This window comes from Anabrus simplex, chromosome 6 (genome assembly GCF_040414725.1).
Source record: "Anabrus simplex isolate iqAnaSimp1 chromosome 6, ASM4041472v1, whole genome shotgun sequence".
Lineage (NCBI taxonomy): Eukaryota > Metazoa > Arthropoda > Insecta > Orthoptera > Tettigoniidae > Anabrus > Anabrus simplex.
The window spans coordinates 106,939,562-106,948,139 of record NC_090270.1 but is presented as its reverse complement, the minus strand read 5'-3'; the positions used below and the strand labels follow the sequence as shown (position 1 = coordinate 106,948,139).

General features: G+C 43.1%; 1 non-coding gene across 1 annotated transcript; it reads right to left on the bottom strand.

The window, feature by feature from the left end:
* Window positions 1-7,645: 7,645 nt before the first annotated feature.
* Window positions 7,646-7,717, bottom strand: TRNAQ-CUG (transfer RNA glutamine (anticodon CUG)). The gene has a single exon. It is a non-coding gene; the product is annotated as a tRNA-Gln (tRNA).
* Window positions 7,718-8,578: the final 861 nt, after the last annotated feature.

The window sequence follows — 8,578 nt, the reverse complement described above, 5'->3', positions numbered from 1 at the left end:
AGTTCTTCAAAAAGCCAAAATTTGAAGGAATTAAACATTGATTTGTATGCAGCTCTTACACAAGCAGGAATTCCACTCAATAAGGTGAACCATCCAGCCTTCAAGGGATTTCTTGAAAAAACTACATGGAGCCTGTTTAACAAGAAACCATACAAAGAATCAAGGAGAAAGGGTCTGATTGCGATGTAGGAATCATTGTGGATTAAACCATAGACTCAATGGACCGGGCGAGTTGGCCGTGCGTGTAGAGGCGCGCGGCTATGAGCTTGCATCCGGGAGATAGTAGGTTCGAATCCCACTATCGGCAGCCCTGAAAATGGTTTTCCGTGGTTTCCCATTTTCACACCAGGCAAATTCTGGGGCTGTACCTTAATTAAGGCCACGGCCGTTTCCTTCCAACTCCTAGGCCTTTCCTCTTCCATCGTCGCCATAAGACCTATCTGTGTCGGTGCGACGTAAAGCCCCTAGCAAAAAAAAAGAGACTCAATGGAACAATATGTTTTGAATATTTTAGTTTTTCCTTTAGCAGAGGAGAACGTTAAGCCCATGTTGTTAAAAATGTATGAGCTGCAGAAAGCCAATGCCAGTAGAGTAATTCAATTAATTATGGACTTCTACCAAAAACTCTGGCCTACTGGTATCGAGTTTGAAAAACGTCTTGTGGTTACGGACCAAGCTCCATACATTGTTTCAGCTTTTAACCAACTGAAACCTTTATTTCCGAAATTGAAGCATGTGACATGCTTGGTTCATACCCTTCACAGGGTTTGTGAATCCATAAGGAACGAATACGACATCGCAAATCAACTCATCTCTGCTTTGAAGAAGATTCTACTGGAAGCTCCGATTCGTGTTGTTGTCTACAGGGAAACCACTGGCCTTCCCCTTCCAATTTTCCCGGTCATTCCTCACTGGGGATCGTGGATTGAGTGTCTTGTTATGTTGTGTGAGAATTTTGACAAAATTAGAGAGGTTGTGCTGTCTTTGGATCCAGCCTACGCAAGTGCAATTTCCAAGCCACAGCAACTTCTGTTACCGGAGAAAATAGTCTACATAATTTTCAAACAGAAATATATTCTGTCCATAGTTTTTTTTTTTTTTTTTTTTTTTTTTTTTTTTTTTGCTTTACGTCGCACTGACACAGATAGGTCTTATGGCGACTATGGGATAGGAAAGGCTTAGAAATTGGAAGGAAGCGGCTGTGGCCTTAATTAAGGTACATCCCCGGCATTTGTCTGGTGTGAAAATGGGAAACCACGGAAAATCATCTTCAGGGCTGCCGACAGTGGGACTCGTGTCCATAGTTACAAGTACCTGACTGCAGTTATTAAACGATTAGAAGAACAAGGTCTAGAAAAGGAATAACAATGGGATATTTTTACTTCCGTGAGAGACCAGTTAGATGGCTTTGCTAAAGACAAACTTGAGTCTAGTCTTCGGAAGAATCCAGACATTGAGGAATTCGCCACATCTCTAGAGGTGCCACTCCGAGTGAATACAAGGTTTGCCCCACTGGTTTCTGTGGATGTCGAAAGAAGCTTTAGCATCTACAAAGACAGTCTATCTCCTAAGAGAAACAGACTTACTTTTAAAAATGTAGAGATGCTTAATGTCTTGAAGTACAACAGCTTCATGTTTTTCCTTCTTTTGATGAGTGATCATTTTATGTACTTGTTTGTAATTCAACAAAATAGAATAGAGGAAAGAGAAATCGTTGAATTATTTGAATAAACCAGCACCTTTTCGTCCCTTTTCTAACCTCATTTGAGCACCTTTACCCTTCCTTCTTTCATCCGAAATTGTACCTAAAAATGCTAACCCTGGTTATCAGCAATGAGCCATTCTTATACCGCTTCTCTCATTAGTCACTGTATATACTTAAATATCTGTAAAGTAAATGCAGGAGAAAAGAGTTGTTATTCAAGAATCCCTTCTCTTTGATAAATGTTCAAATCTGAAAAAAAATTCATAAACTTTGTCCTGAATTTCTGAAGATACGTGAGATTTTTAGTGCTACACCTGATCACAGCGCCAATGTGTACTCCGTTTTACAATCTTCCTTACGTCGCAAAGATACAGCAAGGTCTTATGGCGACGATGCGATAAGAGAGGGCTAGGAGAGGGAAGGAAGCCACCGTGGCCTTAATTAACGCCCATCCCCAGCATTTGCCTGGTGTGAAAATGGGAAACCACGGAAAACCATCTTCAGCACTGTCGACAATGGGGTTCGAACCCACTATCTCCTGAATGCAAGATAATAGCTAGGTGAACCAAGCTGCATAGTTACTTGCTCAGTAATTTTCAATTTAATGAAAGCACAGCGGACAGAGGACTCAGTGAAAAACGCATTGTTGACTCAGTCAAATTTCGAAGACCTAAATTGTATACTGGTTTATGAACATTCAGAACAAGGGGCTATTTCGTAATATGGGAAGTTCTTCAAAATACAATGCAGGCTATAAAAAATGTATATAGTTAATACAAAGAGAGAAGGCTTGGACACTTTAATTAGGATTTTGTTTGTATTATATTCTTAATTATTACATACTTAAGGGCTCATACTGCTGCCACTCTACACAAACAGCTCCTCAAAATTGACTAAACTCAATCACCAAGTCATCCAAAACATAACACGCGAGTACAGAACCAAAGCAACACAAACAACCCATCCCACCACTCGAAAGCAATCGCAAACATCTGCTCAACCTCCTGAGACCAAATCTACATCTCCAGAAAACCTATCTAAACCTCAGGAGCTCACAACCACACCAAACACTCCGCCACAAAAGCACCTAACCAGGACCACCCGGCAAAATCCACCCTACACTTCGAGTAGCTCCCATACTTGTCACTGTGTGCTTTAATTGCCTAAATTCGAATCACTCCGACGTTGAGTCTACAAACATCAGCCGCTGCAACAGATGTGACAGCTTATAAATTACCTCGGGACCAGCCAAAATGTGCTATTTGCCATGGCAACCATGCCGTTTCGTTTCCTGGCCCTTACTTCAAAAAGGCAATTAAGACCCATTACTCACGTAAACAAACACACACACGCCATCACATCACTACACACCCCACTTCCCTCCTAAGCCTCCGAATCAGTCCCCCTTCAAACATCTCCACCCACAACCACTTCAACTCACCGCGCAAACACCTCATCACAATAACCTTTCCAGTTGCCGCTGCTAAATTGACTAATGAAGCGCTGGAATTAGGGACTGAAACTTACCATAAAGTATCAATTAACACCAGCATCCAAGACAATATTGTCGCAAATATTGAAATTAACTAACCAGTTGATCCAAGCCATAATCACCTCCACGTCGTCATGGGACAAAGGACCTTATAAGGTCCGCAGTCCCACCTTTCATCAACACGGGGCACACAAAAGGAGTTCCACATCGACTGTCACTGTGATTGCTGCCACCATCATGGGCGGTTCCTGGCCCGTGCAAGCCATGCGCTCGCACGTGGCGCCGCTCTATGTAGCGGGTCAGATGGTGGTGGTGATTATTGTTTTAAGAAGAAGTGCAACTAGGCAACCATCCTGTGCATAACACTGATCAGAAAAAAAAACGGAAGGGATCCGACACTTCGAAAAATGAAGATACCGGCCAGAGAAAGGCAAAGGCCACGAAGGGCGTGAAAATGAAAGACCCCTTAGGTCTCGAGTGCTCTAACACTGTCGGGGTCGGAAAAGAACAAGAGTCGACCAAGGGAGATCGGAAAAGATAGATCAAAGTGAGGAGCCTGGCACAAGTAAGTGGAAGCAATGCCAGGACCCAGCTAAGGGCCCCGTCATTGCCAACCCACGCACCAAAGTTCAGAGACACTGGGGCCCCTTTCTGTCGCCTCTTAGGACAGGCAGGGGTTACCGTAGGTGTTATTCTACCGCCCCCACCAACAGGGGATGTAGCGGGTCAGACATTTCTTCGATTTTTTGTTTGTTTGTTTGTTTGTTTGTTTGTTTGTTTGTTTGTTTGTTTGTTTGTTTGTTTGTTTGTTTGTTTGTTTGTTTGTTTGTTTGTTTGTTTGTTTGTTTGTTTGTTTGTTTGTTTTACCTGAGGCCATAAGTTAAACATTTTGAATATAACAAAAACTTTAATAACATTATTGAACTTGGATAATGTGCCAGTTTATTACCATATCGGTTGACGCAAGGATGCTAGAGCGGCGATGATATTTCTACCTTCATTTGTATAGTTGTATAATTTTATTCTATGAAAATATCTCTTTCCTCCCCCATGTTTTCAAGAAATGATAACAAACTGGCCAAAGTCGTTGGCGCGAGGTGCGTCCCCTCCTTCACATCCTGGAATATTTTTTGTAAAAAGAAGATATTCATCATCATCATCATCATCTGATTACCCTCCAGGTTCGGCTTTTCCCTCGGACTCAGCGAGGGATCCCACCTCTACCGCCTCAAGGGCAGTGTCCTGGAGCTTCAGACTCTTGGTCAGGGGATACAACTGGGGAGAATGACCAGTACATCGCCCAGGCGGCCTCACCTGCTATGCTGAACAGGGGCCTTGTGGAGGGATGGAAAGATTGGAAGGGATAGACAAGGAAGAGGGAAGGAAGCGGCCGTGGCCTTAAGTTAGGTACCAGCCCGGCATTCGCCTGGAGGAGAAGTGGGAAACCACGGAAAACCACTTCGAGGATGGCTGAGGTGGGAATCGAACCCACCTCAATCAGTTGACTTCCCGAGGCTGAGTGGACCCCGTTCCAGCCCTCGTACCACTTTTCAAATTGTCGTGGCAGAGCCGGGAATCGAACCCGGACCTCCGGGGGTGGCAGCTAATCACGCTAACCACTACACCACAGAGGCGGACAAAAAAAGAAGATATTCTGAAATTAAAATTATAGGCTCATATTTAGCAAACATTTTTGTATAGACTAAATTTGATTTAATTGCAAATAAATCCAAGATCCAACTTCTTAAAATAACGGTAAGTAAGTTCCACTCCAAGAAACGTTTTTATTTTTCCCTGAATTCTGAAATGACTTCCTTGTCTTGATTTATTTTCTTCTTTAGGCTGTTTAATTGCATTTAATTTCAAATATCCAATAACAATTTTTATTTTTCGTAAAAAAAAATAATTCACTGTACACCAAGTAACTTGCATTTTTCTTAGAATTAGTTTTGTACTTTGCCAGCTGCCTCTGTGGATCAGTGGTAGAGTGTCGGCCTCCGGATTACAAGATAGGGGGTTCAAACCCGGCAGAGATAGTCGGATTTTTGAAGGGAGGAAAAAAGTCCATTCGACACTCCATGTCGTACGATGTCGGCATGTAAAAGATCTCTGGGGTGACACATTTGGTGTTTACCCGACAAAATTTATTAAATCTCAGCCATAGACGCCCAAGAGAGTTTCGGTTTACTCGGTCTGCCATCTAGTGGGCCTAGAGTAAAACCGAACGTCGAAATTGACGAGCAGACAGCCAGATGGCATCAAATTAAAATGTCTGCACACGGTAGCTGAAGCCATATGATTATTATTATTATTATATTATTATTATTATTATTATTATTATTATTATTATTATTATTATTATTATTATTATTTGTACTTTGCAATAAAATGTACGGTAAATATTGTTGTGTAATTGAGTGAAAAACCTGAACGACAGTGCAAGAAAAGATGTTTTTAAAAAGATCTGGAAACAGGTCGGTAGTCCCAATAATCAAACAATACGTTAAAACCAAACTTCTTTTTAATAATACATTCTCAAATTATTAACTGTAATACCTTAGGTAGTAAGTTTCTGATAGGTGGTGGTGGTGATGATTATTGTCTTAAGAGGAAGTGAAACTAGGCAACCATCCTCTACATAACACTGATCAGAGAAAAATGGAAGGGATCCGACACTTCGAAACGTGAAGATATCGGCCAAAGAAAGACAAGGGCCACAAAGAATGAGAAAATGAAAGACTCCCTAGCCCTCGTAACTTAACAGCGTCGGGGTCGAAAAAACAAAACAAGAGTTGACAAAAGGAGGTCGGGTAGGAAACATGAAAGTGAGGAGCCTTGCACAACTGGAAACAATGTCATTTAAGGGCCCCGTGGTCGCCAAGCCACCCTCCCGAGTTAAGAGCCCCTGGGGACCCTTTTAGTCGCCTCTTACGACAGGCAGGGATTACCGTCGGTGTTATTCTACCATCCCCACCCACACGGGTATAAGTTACTGGCACAGATAAATCAACGTTATTGACATCAAAATAATATGCATCGCGTATTTCGTTCGGGAGATTGGTCGGGCCTGTGTGGGAACGGCTTGGTGCTGGGAGATAGGTAGGGGGAGGGGGTAACACCATGTTTGGCTCCAAAAAGATTATTTCCACAGGTACGAATTTGGTCTCGAGCCGCCCAAGGCCACCATCCCCACCGCACTACCACACCGCACCGGTCTTTTTTCTCTTCAACAATCTTGGTTACTATCACTGTTTTAGCAGTGTCGATCCCAATAAATTGGGATAAAAGGAAGAAGAAGACCATCACAGTTCTAGCAAAATTATACACAAATTTTCATTTTAAATGTCTTTCTTTCTTTCTTTCTTTCTTTCTTTCTTTCTTTCTTTCTTTCTCCAGGGTCGGTTCTTCCCCAGGAATCAGCGAGGGATCCCACCTCTACCGCCTCAAGGGCAGTATCCTGGAGCTTCAGACTCTGGATCGCAGAGACAACTGGTGAGAATGACCAGTACCTCGCCCAGGCGAGGCCTCACCTGCTATGCTGAACAGGGGCCTTGTGGAGGGATGGGAAGATTGGAAGGGACAGGCAAGGAAGAGGGAAGGGAGCGGCCGTGGCGTTAAGTTAGGCATTTGCCTGGAGGAGAAGTGGAAAAACAACGGAAAACCACTTCGAGGATGCCTGAGGTGGGAATCGAACCCACCTCTACTCAGTTGACCTCCCGAGGCTGAGTAGACCCCGTTCCAGCCCTCGTACCACTTTTCAAATTTCGTGGCGGGAATCGAACCCGGGCCTCCGGGGGTGGCAGCTAATCACGCTAACCACTCTACCACAGAGGCGGACTCTTTAATCTTGTGAGTCCTTATTTATGAAAATTCACATCAGATAAATACCTTGCCAAACTCCCTTATTTGACAATTAAATATTTTTTGGTAATGAAGAAAGCTACTCTAACAACATAACTTAATTTTAGTAGTGTACGTCCACGCCAAAAGATAGACAACGAGCTATGTTATTAACAAATATTAACATTACATTTGTATTCCATCAAAGTCTCTACTGCATTTGCCTATAGTAGGCTATCATTCCATTCGACTTCCCCGCTGATGGGATTCAATGAGTAGTAAAGAAGGATTTCATTCATTCTCGGATAGGTAGCGCTAGCGTGACAACGTAGTACTGACCAACATGGAACTACGCCGCTCAACGGGTGTGCTTCGAACTACTCCCAAGAGTTACAAGTTTGTCCGCTTCACAGCGTTGACTGTCTCAGCAAAGTGCTCCCAGCTATCGGCGAACTGCTGTATTTTCTGTCCTCTATGATCGTTAAAGACTAAGCTTATGTAATCGTGAGAGAACTCGCAAAGGCGGTAAAATGATCCTCGTTGGCTGGAAATTCCACGATCAGAAAAATAACATCAACATGAATACAAAATAATCGGCTAAAAAGATCAGGTCCCACCGAGATTTGAACTCGGATCGCTGGATTCAGAGTCCAGAGTGCTAACCATTACACCATGGGACCTGCACGCCGTACCTGGGTCCGTCAAGGAAATACAAACGGCATACTGTTTTGTGCAAATGGTTGCCATGGCAATAATGTCAGAATGGTTATTAAATATCTTGCATTTGAGTGTTACATTTGATCACCAATGAGCTTGAACTATTAGTACCAGACAGTTGAAAATAATTCTGAATTCAAGTCGACAGGGGTCAAAATTGGGTAGTTTAAGATCGCAAATTCGAACAGAAATTCAGAAATAATAACGACTATAGGGCTTATTCAGTAAAGGTCCGCAGCTATATTACTGCGATCCACGCACAATTCAAGATTTCTTCCTTACACGAGATTTTGAAAACTAATGATAATGGTTTAGCACATGTGTACATTATTGTCTGTCTGTTAGGTCACCCCAGAGGCTGGTTGAATCCTCATAATGCACCACAAAAACCGATGGCGGCGCCAAAATGAGGTGTACTAGGAAAGATGAGGAGTGTCTAGTTTACCTTTGCTTTCCTCACTGGACCAGAAAGTGCTATTCCAGCACGGCTGACCTATGAGCCACACCTTTCGCAACACTAAAGACGCACTGGTCGTGCCCTAAATGGCATTATTCACGGACGAGACTGAGACTTCCGTGGAAGCTGCATTTTGCTATGGCCTGTGCCAAGAGACAGATGCAAAGGTATGGCATCAATCCACCAAAAATGGCAGTAGGCAGTGTACATTATTAACCAACGATAAAGAGCGAGATACGGGTATCGTGCCATTATAGACACTAGCGGTGATTAGGGGTGAGTGGGGCGAGTGGGAGCAGTTAGGCCCCCACCCCCCCCCCCCCACTATTTTGAGAACATATTATGGTACATATTTATTCGCATTTTA